The following is a 25838-nucleotide window of genomic DNA, read 5'->3' as shown; positions in this document are numbered from 1 at the left end:
TACTTTTCAGATTTATCAACAATGCCTGCCTGTTCGATTAGCGGTTGCCCTTCGAAGACCCATGCTAAATCTGAAGGCACTACAATGCATGTATTCCCGAAAACTGTTGATCGAATAAGAGAATGGGTCAGACATTGCGTATATCCACTGGATGAGCTGGAAAGTAGAGTCCAACAAGTCTTACAGGACAAGAGGGTTGATCGATACCGCATCTGCAGCCGGCACTTTTCCTTGGACATGTACACAACATCTTGGGTAACAAAGAAGAATAAACAGAGAACGACACGGAAATTGCGCGAAAACGCTATTCCCACTTTATTCGTCCACATTCCGCCACCGGTGAGTCAAGTGTCCGGATTTAGCTTTAGGCCTTGCGGTAGTGTGTAGGTAGCCGAATGGATTAATTGATATTGTAGGTGTTCTGTCCCTTGTAATAATTTCAATATTGATATGAGTGTATAGTTTTTTGAATAATGACATTTATCAATATATTCTTTTTCGATTTCATAACCCACAAATGCCATGTATATATATATGGGGACAGGGAACTGTGCTGTATTGAGCGTTTTTCAAGTATTCTGTCGCCTTACATGGCTATTTTTAATATTGGCATTTCATTATCAATCATTAATTGACCTTTACAACTTCTTGACTATCCCTTGAATCTGAAGCAAGAACATTCTACATCCTTGACGTGGTCGCAGTTATCAACCACTTCTAGCGCGTATCAGGTAATCTTACTAGGCTAATCCGCTACATACTTGTTTTATGCATGTCAAGTAATAGTTTTATTGTATCGTGTAATTATTTTACCGAATGTTTGGTTACTGCTTTCCAATTGATATACACCTTAGTTATCGTCCACTGGTGTTTGTTTTCAGTTATAATTAGTGTTATCCATACTAATGCAAGTACTGTCTTTCAGGGAGATGCTGAAGCGTCTGCCACATCTACAACATTTCTAGATGTTCTTCAACAGCAGGAGGTATGGATACTGACAGCTCCATCGAGCGTCATCATCAGAGCTGGAATTCTTGTCGTTTGATTGTTCTACACAATGTTTCATTCAGGTTTGCCGTTGATATGTACCTGTGCTGTCGACCCCAGGTGTGTGTTATGTTTTCACAATTGTAATCCTCACTAATGCAAGTACTATGTTTCAGGCAGTTGATGGAGCGTCAACCCCTGCACTTGATGCAGAGCCTGACATTCAAGTATACGAATCGGCGCAACAGCTTTCGGAAGTGCGCACTACATTTGCTACATCCATAGATATTCTTCAGCAGCACGAGGTATGGATAATGACAGCTCCATCATGCGTGATCATATAACGTGATTCCATTTGCTATACTTTCTTCCCTATTAACGCAAGTGCTGTGTTTCAGGGAGACGACGAAGCTTCCACTACAATCACAACATCCAATTTAGATGATGCAGATGTAAATAATTCGTTGAAAAAAGTCGATGAAATGTGATCATATTTAGATTTTCCTTGATTCTTTTGGACAATGCATCATTTGCGGTTATCTCTTTATATGTACCTGTGCGTTCAACCCCAAGTGTGTGTTATGTTTCCAATATTGAAAACCATACTAATCCAAGTACTGTGTTTCAGGGAGACGACGGAGCTTCCACCACAATCACAGCATCTCATTTAGATGATGCAGATGTAAAGGAATCGTTGAAATAAGTCGATGAAATGTGATCATATTTGGATTTTCCTTGATTCTTTTGGACAATGCATCATTTGTGGTTATCTCTTTATATGTACCTGTGCCGTCGACCCCAAGTGTGTGTTGTGTTTCCAATATTGAAAAGCATACTAATGCAAGTACTGTGTTTCAGGGAGATGCGGATGCCTCCTCTCCAATACAACCATTCATGGCAGTCCATGCAGAGCCAGAGGTATGGATACTGACAGTTCCATCGAAATAGATCATCACTGGTCGAATACTTGTCATTTGATTGTTGCACACAATGTTTAAATCGTGTTTGCCTATTGAGATGTACCTGTGTGTTCGTCCTCACGTGTGTTTTATGCTAACAATATTTTGATACATAGTAATGAAAGTACTATGTTTCCGGGAGACGATGGAGCCTCATTCCATGCTCTCTATGCGGATACAGAAAATATAGTCGTTGCAGCGCAAGAGGAAGGGAGGACATGCGGAAACGAATCGGAGCTACAGCGTGCAGATGTTGAAGGTCGAGTCAAAAAAGTTGCAAAGAAAAAAAAACAAAAAAAGGTTAGTTACAAACAGTTCATAACTTTAAAAAAATGTTTGTGCTGGGGACTATTTTATGTTTTTTTCCAGTCAATTCTACTACACTCCATCTTGTGTTTAAACTGAACATCCCTTTTCCAATCTCTCCTCCAGTTACCCGTGGGTGTCAGAACTATACACACACAGACAGTGAAGTGAATGAGAGATGTGGCTTGCCAGACCGTGTACACTATGGAGGAACTATTAATTGAGGCGAGGCGTGTTCAGGCTCGAGATGCTCATGTCCAATGGCGAGAACATGAATTAACTGTGTTTGGAGACTACAGCAAAGTTGCATTGGACCATAGCTACAGTGCGACCGCACCACCACAAGAAGATGTTATTGAATGTATTGAAGATAGCTCTGAAGTAGTTGCAGATCAATTTACACAATCTACACCCGCCAAAGATTTGCCACCAAAAAACCTGTCGACATTGTTGTGTTCTCCCATCAATGTTGAAGTAATAGATGTTGAAATGACAGAGAATGAACCAGCCACAGCATCCATAGACGCATCAGAACTTGATATCAGCGAAATTACTTTCCAATGTGTTGAAATCTCCACAACATCAAAGGCCGAAACAACGTTGACGCAGGATGACAGTCTAATGAAAGAGAGCAAATATATTGTATTCGACAGTTGTTTGATGGAAATTATAAGTATGCTGAAATGTGTGCATTCCATTAGAGGGAAAGTATGTGGGAAGCCATTGATTAATGTGACTCGTCAAATAAAAGGCAGTAACGCCAAAATAAATGCCGCCTGTAGATTAAATCATAGGTTCTCATGGTCTGCACAACCGATGCTGGGGAAACTGCCAGCAGGCAATCTACTGTGTGCAGCTGCATCACTTTTTAGTGACTCCAGTTTTAGAAAGTTAGAGGCTTTCTTTCAGTTTGTGGGACTTCATTTCATTTCTAAAGCGCTGTACTACATATACCAACGTGATTATCTGTTTCCGGCCATTAGTGATGCTTGGAAAATTTAACAATTGTCTATAGCAAGTACATTCGAAGGCAAACGATTCAGGCTAGCCGGCGATGGACAGTGCGACAGCCCTGGATTTTCTGCCAAGTACTGCGCCTACCACTTTCAGGACATGGATAGTAAGAAAATTGTGAGTTCGGTGGTCGTGCAGGTAACACAATGTACATCCTCAGTGGCCATGGAGAAACTAGGTTTTATAAAATCAGTGGAATATCTACAATCGAGGGGAATGCACATCGACCTCATAGCCACGGATAGACACGTTTCAATTGCCAAGACAATGAGAGAGCAGTTCCCACATATTAAACATCAATTTGACGTATGGCATCTTGCTAAATCAATCAATAAGAAAATCTCGGCTGCAGGGAAAAAAAAAGGTTTTGAAAGTATTTTGCAGTGGTCACATTCTATCACCAACCATCTTTGGTGGAGCTCAAAAACCTGTGAGGGGTCAGTGGAAATACTACTTGAAAAATGGCGGTCACTGATGTACCACTGTACCAACGTTCACCGCTGGACAGCAAATGAACATTTCCACCAATGTGAACATGGCCCTTTGTCCCCAGAGGAGGCACGGAAGTAGAAGTGGTTGATTCCATCTTCACCGACACACAAAGCCATTGAGAAGATTGTTTTCGACAAAACTATATCAAGAGATTTGAGAGGACTGACAGAATTCTGTCACACAGGAGATTTGGAGGTGTTCCACAATATGTGCCTAAAGTACAGGCCAAAGCGCTTGCATTTTAGCTTTCGGGGCATGAAACATCGCACTCTACTAGCGGTCTTGGCCCATAACAGCAATGTCGGACGTGAACAATCTAGGACTAGGGGTAAAGTAAGAATGCCTCGCTACACTAAAGTGTTTTCAAAACGAAGTAAGCAATGGGTGATCAAGCCAGTCTATGATGAAATGCAGTTCGACTTTGTGAAAGGCCTTATTGTTGCTGTGTTAGAGAAGCACAGATATGGAATTTTGGACGTTTCTGTGCAGAGCAGTGATCCATTGCCACCGAACATTGCGACTGTGCCATGCCCACCCGAAGCACAGCTGATTCTGAAGTACAAATCCCGATTTAAATAATTGCAATAAGATTGTCTTTTTGTAAATAAATGTTATTGTACAGTGTACCTGTAAACCTAACCCCTACCTTCACCATCATGGGTGGCGAACAAGCTGGGTGTCATCTTTGAATTCTCTCTATTCACCTCACATATGTGTATGTATATATTTTTCTTATGTCTCATCTCATGTTAATGTAAATGCTGCGCACTGTTAACGGAGGGGAGGCTTGCGTATTGCAAATAATAAAACAAACAAACAAACAAACAATAAATCTCACTTTTAACTCAACTCCTGTGGTACTTTATACTTTCCCTGACCTTCCGCCAAAAATTAAATGTCTCAATTTGGGCTGCAAAGCTCGCAGACAACGGGGACAAAATTAGGGCACTTAGAACGCGCCAGCCAAGCGGGCCGTGGCATTTGGGAGAGAAGCCAGTTCGCATTTGCACATTGAGGCGCACTACATAGACGGATTCTAAACTTCAAGTTCTCACAGATGCCTATACTACGTGATGTTGCAAATAAAGAATGCGAAGGACAGCGCCCAGATGAGGCCCACAAGTCACACTGGAAGTATAAGGGTCTATTGTTTTTTTACCTTGAGACAGGGACCATGCCGAAAGAACTACATTTGAAGGGAGTGCGCAATAACGTAAGAGACGATAAGGCAGAAAATTCAGAAACTAGACCGAGTTTCATTTTAGGTCAGTATACGAAAAATCGTTGTCAAGAACACGGTCCGTTTTACAGACTGCATTACGAAGAGACACAATGGAAATTTCAAATATAATGTAAGTAAATCTTTACACGCTTTTATACCGGAATGAAGATTTAATGAATGGATGCATGAATAAATGAATGAATGAAGAGCTAGGAAAAGCAAGTAAAACTGTTCGTAGTGGGCACATGGGCATGCAGGTCCACTGGTCTCACCGATCTCGGTCCTTGGCCCAGCCACTTTTCCCTGCACTGCCTACCTGCACTACGGGACTGTCTCTGTATCCTTCAGCCCCTTCTCCCAGCATTTACCTTGCACTTGCCACCAGCTGGCCCTATTATTTAATTTGTATTCAACTAACCATGTACAGCCCTTCCCCATGCGCGATCAGAAAGACACCTGGCCTAGTAGGATCGTTGTCTGTCTGCCCTTGTTCCCCACATGCCTCGTCATGCCTAGAAACACTTGAGTATAGGCGCGTTACAAATGCCATATCATATATCATATCATTCCTCACGCATGTAGACTAACTGTTGTTTATCATTGTGTGTTGGCCTCGATTTATCTCGTTACTTTTCGCATTGATTTTAGAGACAAACATACTCCATTGAACTATCCTTGCAAGCAAATAGTTTCTGATCGGCCGTAATAAATAAAATGAGCAATATTAATGAAGTTCAGCTAGCGAGACTAATTATCATTTTTTTGTTTTCATAACAGGTATTTGATCCCATTCTGCCACTGCCATCTGTTTGAGACACCAGCGGATGGATTCTTCAGCAGACACCTGCAGCTTCGTGTCAACAACTGGAGCACGATCACCATATTATGGGACGATCGCCAAGGGCCCACATGCCCTTACGCTGTACTAGTGGCTAGAAGCAACATAACAACCTTTAGGCTGGACTAGTGCCTAGTTGATGGAACAGCCTTGCGGTTCACCGTGCTTCCAAAGTGATTCTTTTTACGAAAATGAACACCCTGTGTACCATAAAGGAACAGCGCGTGACTCAAGATGAAACGGAACAGTTATTGCAGATACAGATAAAAGAAAATAAATGGCTTCCGGAGTTCATATGGCAATTGCTGAATATTCTCTAAACATTTAATGTCAAATAAATGTACTTTACCAAATGTACCGTGTTGCTGTTTCATTTTAAAGTACAGTTTCATATTCCGAATTGTGGCGCGCTGTGTTGTGAGTTGATCTGTGTTGGTTTCCGGGTTCTGTGTGGAGTCGCGCAGAAGACAACTGGGCGTGTTTGCCTACGCAGCACAGTAACGTCACGGGGAGAGGCGGGGAATATCAATGTTTTGATAATGTCAGGCTCAGGGGTGGGGGAATTGATTTAGTGCCGCAAAAGCAGGATTATCAGAAAATGGCGGCTCCCTGGTGCTTGTTTTCGCGTGCGTTTAATGGACGAAAACTCGGGTAAGGTCCATAGGAAAGTTTTCTAAAATCGAGCCACTTAGGCTTAAAAAAACATGGCCGACCCGTAGGGACAATAACATTTTTTACTAGACCATGCCTTTAAGTTTTTTTCTGAAGCATAGGTAGTTTATTTTCGATTTTAATGTCATAGGTAGTTCGTTCCATTTAGCAAAGCTTTGGACGAGAAGGCCCGGCCTAGTTCCTTTGGGCCTCATTATGACCCAGGCGGAAAACCATGGTGCTAATAGCACCATGGTCCATGCCGGTAACTTACCGACTCCGCCATGGAGAAAGGGGGAATTACCACCCCATTACAAGGTTGACGGGGCGGTAATTCCCCCTTTCTCCATGGCCCTTCCCCATTCCCATTTTTGCCCCATAGGGCTCAATGGGAATAGGGAAGGCGCTAAGTACGGTACCGCAAATTGCGGTACCGTACTTAGCACCAAGGTCCCTTTGCAGGTCCCTACTTTAACGGCTGGTGTAAACCAGCCGTTAAGGTCGGGTCCCGCAAAGGGACCTCGTAATCAGGCGCTAATGGGTTAACGGTGCCGCAGCCTTTTACGGTGCCGTTAACCTATTAGCGTCAGGGTCGTAATGAGGCCCTTTGACTTTTTAGCTGGTATGGCGTGTAGGAGACCTTTATTTGTTGATCTAAGGTTGCGGCTTGGTTCATACCACTTGAATTGTTTCTTTAGGTATGCGGGAGCATTTCCAAATAGACAGCGGTGAACCAGTGTCAGTGATTTGAATGTGATACGGTCCTCTATGGCTAGCCAATGTAGGTCTCTCCTGTCACTTGTAAAATGCTCTCTCTTTGTTTTGCCAGTTATGGTTCTTATGGCATTATTTTGGATCACTTGGCACTGTTTTAAACATTTACTACTTGCACCGAGTACTAGAGAGTTTCCATAGTCTAGCCGGGAGAGAATGGTAGCCCTAGCAATTGTTGTGCTGTTTTGTTGACTTAGCAGGGGTCTGATTTTTTGAAGAGTTTTTGGTGGTAATGGCTGTTTCTTTTAAGATATGCTACTTGGGCTTCAGCTCCCAGTGAAGCCTGTAAGTAGATGCCCCGTATCTTGACTTTTTCTGATACTGTGATAGGCGTCTCTTTGATGTTAAATGAGGAATATGTTGGGCTAGGGTTTTTCCTGGCGCAAGATGATCCAAAGATCATCAGCTCAGTTTTGGTGCCATTAAGGCACATCCAATTTTCTTTTATCCATGTGTCATTGGTGTTGTATATAGATGTTAGTCTGTCGCTGTCTTGATTATAATTTCGACTAAGTTCAAAGACCAGTTGGGTATCGTCGGCAAAGTTGGTGAAAAATATGCTGAGTTGGGTCAACAATGTGCATAGGCAGCGCAAATACAGGTTGAACAAAAGTGGGGAAAAACTGGCTTCCTGTGGGACGCCACAATCCACTGGTTTAGTCGATGAAGCATGCCCTCCCCAGATAATCTTGGAGCGTCTATTCTGGAGGAAAGATCACACCCATTCGATGGCACCTTGGGAGCAGTTTCCTGATAGGTCGAGGGCCTCTCGGAGCTTCCGGTGATCCAGCAAGTTGAAAGCTGCTGAGAGGTCCAGGAGAATCAGTAATCCTGCCTTACCCCTGTCTAGGATGCCCAGCATCTCTATCTGCAGATCGAGTAATGCAGACTCTGTGCTGTTGGCTTTCCTAAATCCCGACTGTTGTGGCTGGAGAAGGTTGTTTTTGTCTACATAGTCTTGGAATTGATCAGTGGCAATCTTGTCGAGTATTTTTAAGAGAAAATTACAGTTAGTAATAGGCCTGAGGTTTGAGGGGTCTTGTTGATTAAGCTCTGTTTTTTTAGGCAGGGGTGTAACCGTAACTGTTTTGATCTATGCAGGGACAATACGATCCTTGAAGGAGGCATTTACCATTCTTCTGAGGAAAGAAGTGAATACTTTTGTACTATCTAGTATTATTTTAGGTGGTATCACATTTTCTATGCAGGCGGTGCAATTGATATTAGAGAGTGTTTTCCTCATATCTTCCATAGATATTGGTGTAAAATTAAATTTAGGAATTTGAGGTTTAGGGATTTCCTCTTGTAATTGAGCCGGAAAAGGGGGGGGGCTGATGGTCTTGCATTTTGTTATTGTTTGTCTAGCTTTGATAATTTTGTTTTGAAAGGCTATTTGGACCTTGTCACAATCTTTCTCTGTGGGTTGGAATGGTGGGGAGAGGGCCTTTGGTTTTTCCATGGCTTTCAGTATTTCAAAGGGTTTCCCTGTAGATTTAGTTGCAGTGGAAATATGTTGATTGTAATGTTTTTTTGGGGGGGTTCTGTGAGTTTTGTCCTATACCTGGTGTCTGCGTTCTTCCAATTCATTTTGTTCATTTCGATAGGGTCTTTTAACCGTTTTCTTTCAAGTTTTCATTTCTCTTTTTTGAGTGTAATGGATTCGGCATTGAACCATTTTTGATGTTTTACATTAGGCCTAACTTGTTTGTTTTTCATAGGAGCATGAAGATCGAGTAGTTCCTGGAAGTGGTTTTTGTATGTCAGTATTCGTTTTTCACATGTGTCATCATCTGTTGTAGTATTCATGACTTGGTTTATTCCATGGAGTGGTATTGAAGTCATGATTTGTTTGAAATTCCTGCCTAAGAAATATTTTGGTACGTTATTTGGTTTTTCTATTTTTTGTCTTGACATGTATGTCGTCCCATGACATACAACTTCAGGAGGATATTAAAGCTGTACGTGCATGGGGCACTGAACATCAGTAGGACCCTTTCAAGCAGTGCAATGTCTCGGTACTAGATCTTCTGATGAGTAGCACTGATACTCAGGATGTTTAACAGACCTTACTGGCTGAGATGTCACTTTATGAATGAACATATTAAGGGAAGTGGTGTTGCAATGATTACTGTGAACTAGCTATGTACAGGGAGGTTCAACTGAGCTTCTCATATATGTACTAATGCTAGCCTGTTGTTGTCGGCAGAGCTGGGGGTTTGTAGCGACACACCAGTTACTTTTTCTGTGTGTGTCTCTGTATGTGATTGACAACCCCCATATCAGGTGTTTGTTTTACTTCCATCAGGATTTATTTATTTTTATTTATTAATAATATGTTCACAGCCATGACTGGCTTTACATATACAAACATATTGTTACAAAAACTTTATTTGACATACATTCTTCAACAATTTACAATTTACATACAATAATATCCTCTGATAGCTCCTTTAAAATTATTAAAATGGTCTCATAAAATTTCATCATATGATATAGCAAATTCATGTCATTCCCTTTCATCAGTCTTTGCCATATTTTTTCTATCTCTTCAGATAGACGTGAATTTGTATATCTTAGGAGATATTTCACTCAAAGTTTCCGTAGGCCTTCACAATAGCATATCAAATGTTTAGCAGTCTCAATTTGTTCCATGCCACATAGTTTGCATGGCCTTAAGCTTTTCTCATAACCAATATTTGCACCTAGAATCTCCATAGTGTCACATTTATTAAACTTGAACATTAAGAACTGTCTTACTGTGGCTGCATTGGGAAAAACATACTGATATTTGGGTTTCACAGTTGCCAGGGTCCAATGTTAAAAAAATAAGTCACTTGTGGATTTTGTGGCCATAGAGATCATATCACGTTCCTTTGCACAGCTGTGTATCAACCCTTGTAATAGTTTTTTGATTTTTGTTTGCTTTAACAGTAACCAACTCTTAGCATTCCCCTTGGTCCATTTCACATATACCATACACAACATATTCAACGATTTGAAATGCTTATAGTGTCGCTCCTTGTTAAAATTTCTCATCAATGCCACGACAAATGTATTAATGGTCAACGTGCTCAATTTCGCATATAGCATTGCTGATTTATATTCTAATATATCTTTGGCATATCTAAAATCATCTTCCAATAAAATATATTCACAAGAAACATCAGTGGGTAATCTAAAAAAACGTTTAAAAATGTTTCCTTCCAGTTTACATATTTCGGTTATCGATCTTACTCGCCCATATCTCTGCTCCATAAAGTAGACTAGATATTATTTTACTGGCATATAGCAACACAATTGTATTCACTGAGATTCCACCTTGTTTGCCAATACATTGACTAACTGAACCTGCATTTTTTAGGCACAGAGGCTTGGTTGCCATCCAGTGCTGTTTCCACGACAGCTTTGAGTCTATTATAACACCCAGATAAGGAAAACATTCAACTTTCTCAATCATCTCTGAGTTCACCATCCAAGTAAAGTTGTTAGACCGGGTATGTTTCCCATTTCCCAGAAAGGCCATCACCTTTGTTTTTGCAATATTTATTGTTAGCCCATTCTTTTCTGAGAATTGGGTCAGACAATTCAGCCTGTTTTGTAGCCCTGCCTGTAAAAGCAAGGAAATATCGAGGCTGAGTACCACAAAAGGAAATACACCAAACACGGGCTATATAGATTCACAGATCTTTATTACTGCGCAGTTCCAAAGAAACACAGATCTGATACAGATAGCTATCTGGCTCTCGACACCCCGCAATGAGTACCAGCCCGTCAGAGTGAGGAGCGAGAGGTACTGGACATCTAAAGATTCGCATTATTTATACATATCCTGCAATATTGTCCAGCCTCACTACAGGTTAATAATCTGCGGCCTAGAGTTTGTGCTGAGTTCACACATAGCTCATACAATAATATGCGCATGGATTACATAGGTTTGTGTTTCCAACAAGTTACAATGGCAAAGTGTACTCCTGGATTTAGCAGTAAGCCTTAGCATCTATCTCTTCACAATGTAGTTATGCCAGTGTCCACGCTCGACATTTGCATTGAATTGTCCTCGGTGTGTGTTTGTGGATGAGGCTTGTTAGTGTAGACAGTCCTATGACCACAAGTAATTCTTGGGGCAAGGTCTCATTACCTAGTCTAAACATTCAGCCCTCGGACAGTCTAACTATTAACAAGATTCAAAGTTCAGGAAGGCTCGGTTTGCAAGTTAAACATAGTCCACCATTTTAGAACAGAGAATCACATACGAACAGAAATCAAAATGGTGGGTGATTCTAAAATGGTGGCGAAGTCGATCCAAAATCGGAACTTTGCAACGCGTTTTTTTTCGCAGAGCGACTAGGCTTAGGCCAATATATATCAGAAGGAGGCGCGATATGATTTCCCGTTTAACAAACCCTCCTTTTGGCCTAAACCAAGCGCTAAACTACTATTAGTCACTTTACGAGTAACTCCACATCTCAATGTCCATACACCCTGAATCACAATCATCAGAGATATCAATCGCCATAAGGTCTGTAACAGAAATTTCTTTCAACACAAATTAATTGGTCATTTCTTCCGGTGCGCATACCTTTTGTCCTAACGTTCCCATAGTCTGTGCACAACATCCCCCTAGCACTGAACATATGGCAGGAAGACATTGTATACAGCAACAGCAGAACAACAGAATACCCAGAATAATTAGTAAGACTGAAAGTAGCTTCCATCCCCAAGATTGTAAGAAGTCCCAGAGCCAAGCGCTAAGATCCCAATTTCCCTCGGGAACGTGCACTTCAGAACTAAGGACGTGCAGGTTTTACATAGCCTTAAAGATGGTTGGGGAGGAATCTGATACGAAAACGCAACAAGCGGACCCCACTAATTTGCATACTCCACCACGCTCAGCCAGGATGATGTCTAATGTCATCCGTTTCTGTAATGCCACTAACCTTACCGCTTTCTGTTCTAGAGTCATGTTATAGAGTATGTCAATGGTCCGGTTGATGGTTCTCTCCAGTACTCTTGCCAGTCTCCTAATATCCTCAGAGTTTAGTATTTCTCCCCAGAAAGGTACAAAGGATTTCGCTACATCACACAGAACTTGTGATGAAGTATCGCCATTTTCATCCCGCCTTGGACGAGCTTTAGAGATTTCTGTGGTACTAGCTATAAATACCCCTGGTAACAGAATTCCTAAATAACAGGTTTCCTGCCAATCCCTAGATAGCCATGGAAAAGCTTCATTACCGCAAATGAAGTAGACAGGTTTGCCTACATACAAAGGTCTGTCCTCACTGGTCAAGTTTGCAACATTGGTGCAACCCTTGAAATCACCCATTGACTGAGTACCATTCCTCTGTCTGCAGAAAGAAACTGAGTTGGGGCTGTGGTTAACAGTATAGGAAGGTGGCGTGGCATCCCTTTGCCTAAAGGGCCATCTTGAAGGAGATCAGAGATTGAAAAGGTCGAGACAGTTTATTAGAAGGCCTAATGGAAACAACATTAAGCTTGCTTCTATTTGCGAAAAGTGAGCATCCCAGGGGCGTTAGAACTCGTCTTTCAAACTCATTCAAATTCATTCCATCAAAGTTCCCTGAGATGCTATCATTCCTTCGGTCAAAGAATAGTGCCCTTAGAGAAGCATAACATGCAGTAGTTAGAGGCAAAGGATGAATATACCAGCCCAACCCTTTGTCTCCATGTTGCGGTAAATGAGAGCAGACCCAACAATTAGACCTGTTCAAAATGGCGTGTGTTGCATTCATTATAAGCAGTAATGTGTTATTGTGGTAACTATGTCTGTGTTGAGAGTCTATAGGAGATAGAGTGTGCAGACACACGAAAGGTGTAGATACAGTATGTACATTTTCAGTAGGAAAAAGTGTTACAAGCGGACGTATTTCATCCATGTACCAAAATCCTAAAGCAATTACTATTGTGAAAACGGTTAACATGATTACAAGAAAGCAATACGTTTTAAAAGAGCATGTATTCGATTGTCCATTGTCTTTGCTGGCCACAGAGTCACTTATTTGTTCCGAACGGGTAGAGGCAATAGCAGGCATTGTTCCTTTGAAAACGAAAAGCGCCGTAGTTCATGTGCTGGTGATCTCCAGATCACACATTTTCTTAGTCTTTCCCTATCCCCAGCCAACAACTTTCCTTTGTATGCAAAAGATAGGGCAAAGGGCAAGCCCTATGATGGATGATTTTCCTGTTGGCACAGCCGAACGGTGCAGTAAGTCTAGCTCCATGGACGCAGATTGTACCTTGTGACTTCTGGTACAGTGTGATCTGCGAACAACGTGTCGTTGCTTCCTAATGGAAGTGGTGAATTCGCAACAGAACCTAACAGTGGTGAAAAAGGATCTGTAGGAGAGTGTGGAGATGAAGCGGCTGTTTCCCCAGGCCCCACGGGCTCAGGGAGTGTCTCCGACGCACTCTCAGTACTGCTCAATGCTGAGTGATTGTTGGAAGCAGAGCAGGTAAAATTCTCTGTATCTTCTGTATCGTGTGACAAAGGGAAGGGAATCCTCTTGACATGCGACACATGTATCCAGTGCCTCTTTCCTTCCACCCGGATCGCCGTCTGTGTGGCCAGGAGGACCTGGTGTGGGCCTCTCCAACGGGGTGCGAGACAGGATGCTTGTTCGAATGCTTTCACAAGCACCCACTGCCCAGGTCGGATATTTTGACCTGGTCCCTCGTACTTTACTGGAAGGGCTTCTTGCACCTGTTGGTAAATCAAATACAGATTTTTAGTTAACCGGTCACAGTAATCAGAAAGAAGTACATGTTCAATATCCCTCAGGGCCCGGGGCTTTGGGACGTTCCAAATGTTAGCTGGCCTACTGTTAAGAAGGATTTCTGAACTCGGACCTGAAGGGGCAGAGATTCAGAAGGCCAGCCTAGTTTCTTGGAACAGGGTAACCTCTGGACAAGCTAGACCAATCAGGGTAGTGATGGCGGCGGTCAAGACTAAGTCTCAAGAGGGGTGAGGGTGACTGAAAGACCTCAATGAGCACACAAAGCAAGGACACTTACAAATTACTCCAGACAGGTGTTATATTAAAAATATATACACATTTATTACAAGACCTTTGTAAAGTAGACCATAGCAAAGAGTCACAGTAATACTAAAGTAAACCAACACATCACAGTCAATACAATATATATACAACACCGAGGGGTCTAAGGAGTTAACAGCACGGAATATGTAGACCACCTAGATGGGGAGGAAGACAGGCAGTGCAAGTAATCTTTAGACCCAGTTCAACATCAGAAAGGCACCTAACTAAGAGGCAGTCCACGCCCTACGAAGAGAGAAGCCTTATGCTCAATAGTACCTGCACGCGCTGGTGCCAATGGACAAAATAGGGTCTCTTCAAGGGTCACTAACAGCTCAGAAAGGTGGATTTGGTCGATGAAGAACAAGTCCCCACTATTCAAGCAGGACCTCCACTTACGGGCAGAGGCAGGTTGAGAGTGCGGGATAGAGTTGCTATTTTGCAACAGTGGTAGAAAAGAAATGGGCTCCTGCGCGAGGGGCCACCGGTTGGGGTATGGACTACTCACCGGTCCCCAACGCAGGCAGACCCAGACTTTGCCAGTTCAGTTCACGTTGCTGGCAGGTTCGGATGCGACAATCAGGACGTCTCGACACTGTGTAGATTCCACGGTAGCAGGATTCAGGGTCGAGGGGGTCACAAATGCAGTGAACTTGCACAGGTCGTTACCACAGCAGGGCAACACGGCAACTACGTTTACTCTGGTCCGGGCGCACTCGTCTCACTTCAGACCTGGGAATGCCAAGTGTACGAAATTCAGTGTGAGGGTGCCGTGGACACAGAGCTAGCAGTAGGCCAAGTTTCGAGGGCTTCCCCAAAACTGTGGCGGTGACAGAGCAAACGTTCTGTGTAAGCTGGTCAGCCCACTGGTTGGCCCAGGGACACTTCCGAAGAGGCTTACTTGCAGGGTTTGATGAAGGTGCCGAGAATAGTTGGTCCCACTATTCTAATGGGTCGAAGCGCCTTTGCAGACCTTCTAGGACGATCAGATGCAGAGGCGTCTCGCAGGACAACAGCGGGCTCACGGTGCCAAACCTTCCAGCGGGTCACCAGTGGTTCCTCAACTCGGCTTCTTGTTGCAGGATACTTGGCTCCTTATCCCTTGTTCAGTGTGAACTCAGGAGATCAACATGGTAGTGGTGTTTTCAGCCTCCTCTTATCCACAGTTCTCTTCAAGCCAAAACAGAGAGGACCCAATGGGAGATCTGCTCACAAACACTCACTCCATACATGGACCAATCATGGACCACGGTGGTCCCAGGCATTCAAGACACTCCAGACTCTCTGGCACCCAGGATGTGTATTGGGAACAGACATCCCAGCCCACATCCTGGAGGCACACACACAAGGCATGCAGAAGCCCGAGAAAATGTTGGGTTTTGCGGGAAAGTGCATGACCAAATAAGGACCGACCCGGGTCGACTCGACCTGGGGAAGGTGAAGGGACAAGATGGCCAAAGGACAGGACAAAGAACCTTGTGGCATAGCCATTTTGGGAGCCAGGCCACCTATTCATGCCAAACGCGGTAAGCGCGGATAACGTGGCAAAAAAGGGTTCAAAACATAAGATAAATGATTGCTGCCACCAGTCCTGTGCCTGACACATCTGCCCAGTTCATAACAAGTCCAGCAAGAGTTTCTAGGGCCTTTGGAAAGACTAGAGACCCAAGGGTGCGGTAATGTAAGTTACATTGCACTCTTGTTACATGTTGCACAAAAGCTGCAACATGAGGAAAGGATTAAGGGAAACGAAGTCTCCCAGTACTGAATGCCTTAAGGACATGTCAGTTTCCCCATAAAAAGTGAGCGAAAGCCCAGAGGAGTGCAGCTGAGGGATGTGCTTCTCTTGCAAAGTTTAGTTACAGGCGTTTAAACAGCAGCAAAAAGTTTGGGGGTTGACACATGGAGGGAAAATTACATTCAAATATGAAATCTTTCCTAACACCTACCCATGATCACTTCATATGGGGAGAGCCCAGTCTTAGTCTGTGGGGTGGTGCGCATGGACAGTAACACTATCGGTAAGGCGTCCGGCCATTTCAATTTGGTGCCGGCACACGTCTTAGCAAGCTTGTTTTTCAAAATTCCATTATGTCTCTCTACCAATCCAGCACTCTGAGCATATCTAGCCAAATGGAACTGTTTATTGATCTGCAATCCCGCGCATATCTGCAGATTTACAGCAGCGTTAAAATGTGGACCATTGTCCGACCAGATGACCCTTGGCAAACCAAACCTAGGAAAATATTCCTTAAGCATGGTTTTCGCAATTGTCATTGCTGTGGCATCTTTTACAGGAAAAGCTTCAACCCATTTACTAAAGGTGCAAATAACAACCAAAACAAATGTGAAATTATAACAATGCTCCATTTCAATAAAGTCAAAGTGGATCACTTCAAAGGGGACAGAAGGTGGACCAAAACTACCCCTTGGTGTCGATGTGCCCTTCCCCATATTGTGCTGTAGACAGATCATGCAACTCTGGACAAAACCCTCGGCTGTCTTCGAGATATTATCGTTCACCCAGACGTTTTCTAACATTTTGCAAACCTTCCTGGCACAGATGTGGGTGGGCCGATGAGCCATTGCGACCATCATAGTAATATACGCATCTGGCAGCATCCATTTCCCCTCTATCTTATCCACCCAACACCCATCATCATCCAACCTCGCCAAACCCTCAGCCCATTGCTTAGTTTCTTCTAAAGTGGCATCAGCTTGGATATTCTTTACTGAATAAATACCTTCATCTATTGTACAAACATTTGTGGCTTCCCTTTTAGTGTACATTTCTGAGTAGAGATCAGTGGCAGTTTGTTTGGCTATCTGGTCAGCGAAAGCATTCCCTTTTCCTATATCATTTATGATTTTCTGATGCGTTGCACATTTTATGATCGCTAACTGAGTGGGAAGTTCAAGCGCTGAAAGTAACCGCACTATCAAGGAGCCATATTGAATCTTCGTTCCATGTAAGGTCAAGAAACCTTGTTCTGCCCAAAGTCTACCAAAGTTGTGAACTACCCCAAAAGCATACTGACTATCAGTATATATATTTACTCTCAGCCCTTTGGAAAGTTTACAAGCTCGAGTCAATGCAATAATCTCTGCGGCCTGCGCGGAGTTATACGAAATTCTTTTGGTTTCAACAATCGTGCTCAGTGTGGTGATGGCATAAGCAGCCGTGGATGTACCATCTGGAAGTTTGAAGCAAGAGCCATCACAAAACATCTCCCCTTGTGGCTCGTTCAAAGGTGTATCTTTCAGGTCAGTCCTGCCTTTAGTCTCTTGTTCTGTGGTGTAAAGGCAGTCATGTGACAGTCTTGAGCAGATCAAAAGCTTTCTGGTGTTCCAAGTTCCACGGCAATGGCAAAGAAATGCCCTTCTTTGTCAAAGCCAACATTGGTTTAATCACTAGTGAGAAGTTCGGGATCCACTGCCTAAAGTAAGAAGCCATTCATATCAAGGCTCTGACTTCCTTCTGTGTATTTGGGACATACATGCTAGAAATTATTTTAATCCATTCAGGCGTCAACCTTCTTCCCTCCTTTGACAGGTGATAGCCTAAATAGGTGACCTCCTGTCGACAATATTGAAACTTTTTGAGTGAAGCTTTGTGTCCATGTTTTGCTAGGTGAATAAGCAACAACACAGTGCCCTCCTTACAGGCATTTTCTGAGTCAGCAGCTAAAAGAAGATCATCTACGTATTGAAGCATTGTACAAGTGGTAGGCAACTCGAGTGTGTCAAGCTGCTTTTTCAAAGCCCTACTATAAATGCTCGGACTTTCCATGTACCCTTGTGGTGCACGGGTGAATGTAAACGAGCGTCCCCCTAAGGTGAACGCTATCCTTGTGTATAGGAATGCTAAAAAAAAAGCATTCTTAAGGTCTACAACACTAAAGTGAGTAGCAGAAGCTGGGATCATAGTTAGTATCATCGTTACATTAGGTACAATAGGAAATTGTGGAGCAACAATCTTATTGATAGCGCATAAATCAATGATAAAAACGAAAAGGAATTGCATTATCTCCTTTCTTATACACAGGCAAAATCGGACTATTGCACAAACTACCTGCAATTTCTTCAATTACCCAACAGTGTACAAAATCGGAAACTATACACTTCAAAGCTTGCTCACCATCAACCGAGATCTTATACTGAGGAATACGTGGCAACTTTACTCCAGGTTTCAAAATGATTTTAACAGGCCCAATTTGTAAAACACCGACATCATTGTCATCAATCACCCATAAACACTCCGGGACATCACTAAATTCCGGTGAAATCGTCAAACGCACTCCATCCGAAGAACAATGAATTACTGCATTTAATTCCTTCAACAGATTCAACCCCAACACATTCTCTCCACAGTTCGTTGTCAAAAGAAACGGACAGTGATCCGTGAAAGGACCCAGTGTAATCGGTACCGGTGAAGAAACCAGACTAACCACTGGTGTACCAGAAAACCCTACAGAAACATTGGCTTGCCCTGACAGTGGAATGTTTGGAACCCGTGAATGGTCAATGGAACAATGCTGTGCTCCTGTGTCTATTAAGAATAGATGTTTCCTATTTCCCATTATCATTTCAACGTAGGGACCTTTCTGATTAACGGGAATAGGCGTCGGTTCCAAACCCTGCTTCGGGCAATCCTAGCGAAACAATATATCATCAAAGGGAAGGTCTTCAGAGAGATATGCAGTAGAAGGATGATCAAAAATGTTTCTATTATCCACACTCAGTGACTGACTGTCTTGTGAAAAAGGCTGTGAATTCTGAGAAAACTGACTTCTACCAGGACCCCCTGCCCCAGGGCGGCCTCTGGATCGTCTACCCATAGTACCAAATGTGGTATTCGACCTCTGCTGGAGGATCGGGCATTATGCTTGCCAATGACCCTCTTGTCTGCAATAAGCACATTGGTTCGCGTGTACAGGACCCAACGGCACATTACCCTGTGGAACATACTGTCCCCTAAACTGTGTTCTACCCACTCTAGGACCTCTAACAATCTGTTGCAACAAAACCTTAGATTTCATGTCTCCCTTTCTCTTTTCGATACTCTCTTTTTCATTATTGACTCGGTTTTCATAGTACTGAGCCATATGCAACACTTCAGACTGGGACTTAGCTTGCCAAGCGCTCTCAGAAGTCATAATTTGCGACTGGATGTCATGCAACAATCCACGCACAAATTTGTCTACAAACAGTCGTTTTCCAGATTCTGTGCTCAAATCTTGTCCACTGAAATCCGAAAACAATTGTTTAAACAAATTAAAAAATTCGGTAGCACCCTCAGACTTTCCTTGGACACAAGCAGTACGTTTGTCCCAGACAATCCTTCTCTCAGGAATTGAGGCTTTCTGTTTTGTCACTATTCTATGAGGCAAAGTCAGTATTACCTGTGGCGGTCTCTCGCCAGCTGGTCTATCTCTATCTTGTCTAGCCATATTATCCCATGTGTCCCCTAACCCTACTGCATCATCTACTGTCCTAATCTGTTTCCACAAATCAATGGGTAGGAGCACGGAAAATAACTACTCTATATCACTCAGAGTAAATACTGACGACTGCAAGACAGATTCTATCTCTTTCTAGAACCCTGTTGGATTCTTTCTAATATCTGGGATGGATTGTCTAATAGTGTTCACTTCCTGTCTCGAGAACGGGACGTGAACAAACTGTGATACATAATGTGCAGGAATGTCGTAAGCAGCAATACCTGCTGCTGCATTAGCTGGAATCTCAACTTTTGGGACAAATGTCGGAGGAACCTCTCTCCTAGGCAACTGTGAGATAGGAAACTCAGAACGCTTACTGAGCAACAGAGCTAAATCGAGCGCTAAAGCAGCTGAAGGAGTGTCAGACGAAAAGGCTATCTTGTAGATATTCAGTAGTTCTGCGGGACAACAAATCTTTCTTTTTATACATTCACCCTGTAGGTATTCTACCATAACCTGTATCACTTTCCTCTGCATTTCTGGCGTGTACTGACTATACGTGTCATATACTTCTACGGGAGATATCGACATGTCTCAAATTCATCTAAATTGCATCTTTTGTGCAAATTCGTGTTTCCTCACTCATTGACTTGCAAAGAGGAAGGAACCGTTTCTGTACAAAAATAGCACTCAAACTATCACCATCAATTTCTTCATTCCGTAACCTTTCTAACTCCCTTCTATACTCAAAAACCCTCTCAACATGCTCATATACTTTCTCCGCAGTATCTCTTGAATATGCTAAAACATTCAAATCCCTCAACCCTTGTTGGAGATTATTCAGTCTGTTCAACATTACAGATAAATAAATTCCCAGTCCTTCGATAAAAACATTTTTCTCAGGAAAACTTTCTAGATTAGAGAGTGTGGCAAAAACATCAGATTGTTTACCCTTCTCCATGCACTGTCTAGCCCATGCAGTCAAATCACGCATTCTCTCTTTAGACACAGTACTGCGAGTTACGATCTTTGATTCCGCCCTCTTATCAACTACAAGCGGAACAGAACCACTTGGAAGAGAAAGAGTGGAAGAATCTTGTACAATCGGTAACAAAGGTGCTATCACTGGTGCAGAAGACAAATCTACCAGACCCGTGACAGTAGGCAAGGGCAGAGATACAGGTGGAGGAGCAAAGATAGGAGGTGGAACAATAACAGGAGGAAGAGGAGCAATAGGAGGAATGATAGGAGGAGCAGGAATTACTACAGGAGGAGGAACGACAGCAGGAAGTGGTAAAGCAACAGGAATAGGTACATACGGAGGTGGCACAGTGGCACCAGGCCTTCGTTCATTTAGAAGCTTGTCAATTAATACATTAGACACATGAAAATCTTTACACAGATATATTTTCTGAATGCTAAATTGAAAAGCCCTATCCATATTTCTAACTGACACTGATTGTTTGTTTTGATCATACAATAACGCTTTCTCTGTGTTGGACATATGTCGGCGCGCATGTTTCTCTCTACTTTTAAGTTGCTGCATAGCTTCTTTCTTCCAGTTTTGTAGTACATCAAATGCTGCAGGTCTCGCTTTTTTCTTCAACAATATAGACTCTAAATATAATATACGAGGAATTTCAAAGCTACCATTGATTGGCCACTGAGGTTCGGAAGCATGTCTAGTTTGTCTGTGCCAAATATCATTAAACACTATACTACCAATGCCGTGCTTACAGTACATAGTACACGAAATTCCAAAGATTGTCTGTCTCTGCGGAATAATGCCCTGAAACAGGCAGACAATTTCTCAGGCATATCAGATTCCTGGTGTTACCTGATCAATAATTGTGCTCGCGAGTACAATACGCCAAATCAAATTATCAGGATACTTAAGAATCGGGTCATGACTCACCTGATCAAAGAACTAAAGGAGGTCCGATCGGATTACTAAGGACAACAAAGGACCCTCGTGATTGGTGATTTCGGCAAAACTGCCCGCCTCGATATATGGACCCTCGTCAAGATGCCGTCTCGGATCGTGGGCTCACCGTCCAGGGATCGGGTCGTGCAGTACTGTTGAGGTATCGCGTCTCATCCAAGAAGGGGCCCCCTTTCTCACCATCCGATCCCGGTCCGATAGCCGCGTCAACACTTCAACGAGATGGCATCAATCTTGAGGGTCCCTGTTCGGGCGCCATCTGTAAAAGCAAGGAAATATCGAGGCTGAGTACTACAAAGGAAATACACCAAACACGGGTTATAAAGATTCACAGATCTTTATTACTGCACAGTTACAAAGAAACACAGATCTGATACAGATAGTTATCTGGGTCTCGATACCCCGCAATGAGTACCAGCCCATCAGAGTGAGGAGCGAGAGGTACTGGACATCTAAACATTTGCATTATTTATACATATCCTGCAATATTGTCCAGCCTCTCTACAGGTTAATAATCTGCAGTCTAGAGTTTGTGCCGAGTTCATACATAGCTTATACAATAATATGCACATGGATTACATAGGTTTGTGTATCCAACAAGTTACAATGGCAAAGTGTATTCCTGGATTTAGCAGTAAGCCTTAGCACATATCCCTTCACAATGTAGTTCTGCCAGTGTCCACGCTCGACATTTGCATTGCATTGTCCTCAGTGTGTGTTCGTGGATGAGGCTTGTTAGTGCAGACAATCCTATGACCACAAGTCATGCTCGGGGTAAGGTCTCATTACCTAGTCTAAACATTCAGCCCTCAGACAGTCTAACTATTAACAAGATTCAAAGTTCGGGAAGGCTCGGTTTGCAAGTTAAACATAGTACACCATTTTAGAACGGAGAATCACATACAAACAGAAATCAAAATGGCGGGCGATTCTAAAATGGCGGCAAAGTCGATCCAAAATCGGAACTTTGCAACACATTTTTTTTTCCGCAGAACCACTAGTCTTAGGCCAATATATATCAGAAGGAGGCATGATATGATTTCCCGTTTAATATGCCGGCGTGTAGTCCAGTAGGACCAAATCATCAGCATATCCTAACCATGGGAGATATATCTTACCCATCTTGACTGCATCAACCATTCTCTCATCAATCTCATTCATACAGTCGGCCAGGTAAAGATTAAACAGCGCGGCTGCTTAGCTACAGCCTTGTTTCACCCCACGTACTGTGGGAATTGCCTCTGATAGTCGTCCTTCACCATCCAACCGTACTCTGACTGAGGTGTCTGAATATAACAATTGAATCATGTGTAGTAGCCCTGATAGTATCCCCCAATTTTTGCAGTTTCCTCCATAATTTCTCTCTTACCACAGTATCAAACGCAGCTAAGAAATCAATAAACACAACATACACTGGTAAATTGCGCACGTCCCAAGTTTACTCAACTGCTGATACTAGATTAATTATGTTGTGAGTGGCTGACGATTTCGCACGAACCCAGTTAGGTAAATTGGCAGAATCTTATTCCCCTCTATCCATACATTTAGTTCTTCCAGTAGGACTTTCACAAATAGTTTTGCCGGAATGCCCAGCATTGCCAGCATTCTATAATTTTTAGGATCTTTCCATTCGCCCTTTTTGTGTATCGGCAAAATGATGCTGTCATGCCACGTTTTTGGGATCATCCCATTCTTACCTATCCATACGATTAGTATATGGAGTGCTTTTGCCCATACATCAGGAGCCAGGCGTAATAGAGCATTGCAAGTCCCATCAACGGGACCACCATCACACATAATTCAAATATTCGCTGTCTATTTAGTACCTTAGTTGCCTCAGATTTATTTATTACTCGAAACTGGAGTGCCCTGACAAAGTTTAGCGGATCTTTCTTATAGGTAGGCCCACTCACCTCAGCTCCGGTGTTTTCTCTAAATCGCACTGCTTTTATAGTCTGTGGCTTCTGCTTCTCATCACCCTGGGGTACTTCCGACTCAGAACAGGGGACTTGCTCATATTCATGCTCCCTTCAATAAATAGAGTGTTCATGGCTGTTAGCACCTTATTAGTAATCTCTTGACTTTTATTAGCTCTCTTTTCATTCTTCTCCTTTTTCTTAATGGACACTACCCACTCAACAAGGGTCGGCATTACTGATTTGTTCGGTAGGTTAATTAACTTTGACTCCTTTGATGCCTTAGTCAGCTTCTTTGGCTGGGTTTTAATTTCTTTCTTCTCCACAGAGGTGTTGATTGCCACTGTGTATTTTCCTGAGTAGTTTGGTTCTTTGGTCATGTGGATAGGTTTTCGTCTCCCCGTTTCAGCCACTGCCTCTATTACTCGTATGGGTATAGGCTCATCCACAATATTAGACATAACTTCATCTCTTATTATATACCCATTTTTACTCACTCCCTCCTTTCTTTCGTGGGCCACTAATCTTTGAGTTGTTTTTTTGTTTCCCACTTTCCTAGACTTTTTCCACTTTCTCTACTTTTTTCTAGATCTACATACCCCAGCTTCACATTCAATGGTGTACCCTACTTCCTTATCATCCTGGGTGTTGTCATTGCTAGCCATTAGAGCTTCTGTTTCAACATCCATTGTATCTGCCGCATTTTGCGACATTTCCGTGTTAGTTCCTACTTCCCTGTTGGTCTTGCTCACTTTATTTATACTCTTATGTAGCAGGACTGAGTGAACGTTCAACTTGCGTTCTATGGTGTCACATCTGTCCACTATCTCAGTTAGCACACGTTCCAGTGCTTCCCATAGTTCTTCGTTTTTAAAGGGGGCAAAGCTCTCATTTTCCAGTGACTGTGTGCTATTAATTGAGATTTTACTAGTGTTCAATCTTGGGTTAAGCACAGACTCTTGCATGTTCTTTTCGCTACTGCATTCGTCTGTATAAATGATTAACCCAGAAACCGGGTCAACTATGACCCTTTCATTAGTAGCGTCATCTGTTTTGCTCTGCTGATCTATGTTGAGACTATAATCATCTTCATTATTTTCTTCATGATACTCACTTTTGCTATTTGGGGCACAGTAGGCTCTATCTCATGCCAGTTTATCATTTTACTTTCCTCATCTTTGGGTTTACACCTTTTTTTCCCCAATTACTGAAGGCTACCATCTGGGGATGGATTGGCACAATACCTCCCCAGATGGTCATTTCAGTGCACTCATTGTGTGGATCTATAGTGCTAGACATCTTTGCCTCATTCCTCATATCCCCGCTGCAAGGAGCAGCAAGCAGCGTGGTGAGCAATTTAGCACCGATACATGGTAATCTTAGCGTAAGGTCTACCAAATCAGATCTAATTTCTTTTATTACACTTTCAGTGTAGGCAGTGTTGCCTTACTCGGCTTTGAGATCTCAATTTTATCAAAAAAGGTCAACATTTTGGCTAACTTGGCTACATGTAAAAGACCCTGTTTGCATATGACCTTGCATTTACAGGATTGGTTAGGTCTCTGCATCGCTTCAAACATCCTTTTTTCAACATTGTTTTTACAGTTCTTAGACCTTAAATGCATGACCTTCCACTACTTATTACAATCTAAGTGGCCATAACCTAATAGTGATGCCACCCACCGGGTCATTCACTCCAATATCGTTCAGACAACCAGACAGTATCCCTGCCCGTAGCCCGAGGCCTTACAGATTTTACCTTCCTCACTTCGGTGAGTGTCTTTCCTCCCTTTTTTAGAGTTTGAACCAACCTCTGCGCACCCTGCCCCGTGCACCGTGAACAGTAAACAGTACTTCCGTACTTCCCACGGTGCGCGCGCAGGGTGCACAGGGAGTTCGGCAGATATAGCCTGTTCCGGGTGATTCCTGAGGGGCAGCGTTTACTTCAATCAATCAGGATGGCTGGGGAACTGTAAGGGAAAGGGGAGGGGAAACACAAACAGCAGACTTAGCTTACTATCTAGCCTCTGAGCGCAGCACGTTGAGGCTCCACCTTAACCAAAATGCTATTATGCTCGTCAGTACAATCAGGCTGCTTAAATTGCAAGTTACTTTTAAAGGGCCAGAAATCCTGAGGTGTTGCAGCTTTCCACTGCGAGATACTTCCAATAACGCAGTCAGGCAAAGTCACCTTTCCTGGTCCACAACAGTAAACAGTACTTCTGTACTTCCCACAGTGCA

General features: G+C 42.9%; 1 long non-coding RNA gene across 1 annotated transcript in view; it reads right to left on the bottom strand.

Annotated features, from left to right (window-relative positions):
- Window positions 1-10915: 10915 nt before the first annotated feature.
- Window positions 10916-25838, bottom strand: part of LOC138515992 (uncharacterized) — a 173541-nt gene continuing 158618 nt past the window's right edge. The window contains exon 2 of the long non-coding RNA XR_011282197.1: window positions 10916-13964. This is a non-coding gene — a long non-coding RNA (uncharacterized lncRNA). The remainder of the gene's footprint in view (window positions 13965-25838) is intronic.

The sequence above is a fragment of the Ambystoma mexicanum genome, chromosome 6q (assembly GCF_040938575.1).
Source record: "Ambystoma mexicanum isolate Mex_15411 chromosome 6q, UKY_AmexF1_1, whole genome shotgun sequence".
NCBI classification, from domain to species: Eukaryota; Metazoa; Chordata; class Amphibia; order Caudata; family Ambystomatidae; genus Ambystoma; species Ambystoma mexicanum.
The sequence above is the reverse complement of the archived record's forward strand: the minus strand, read 5'-3'. Positions and strand labels throughout refer to the sequence as shown.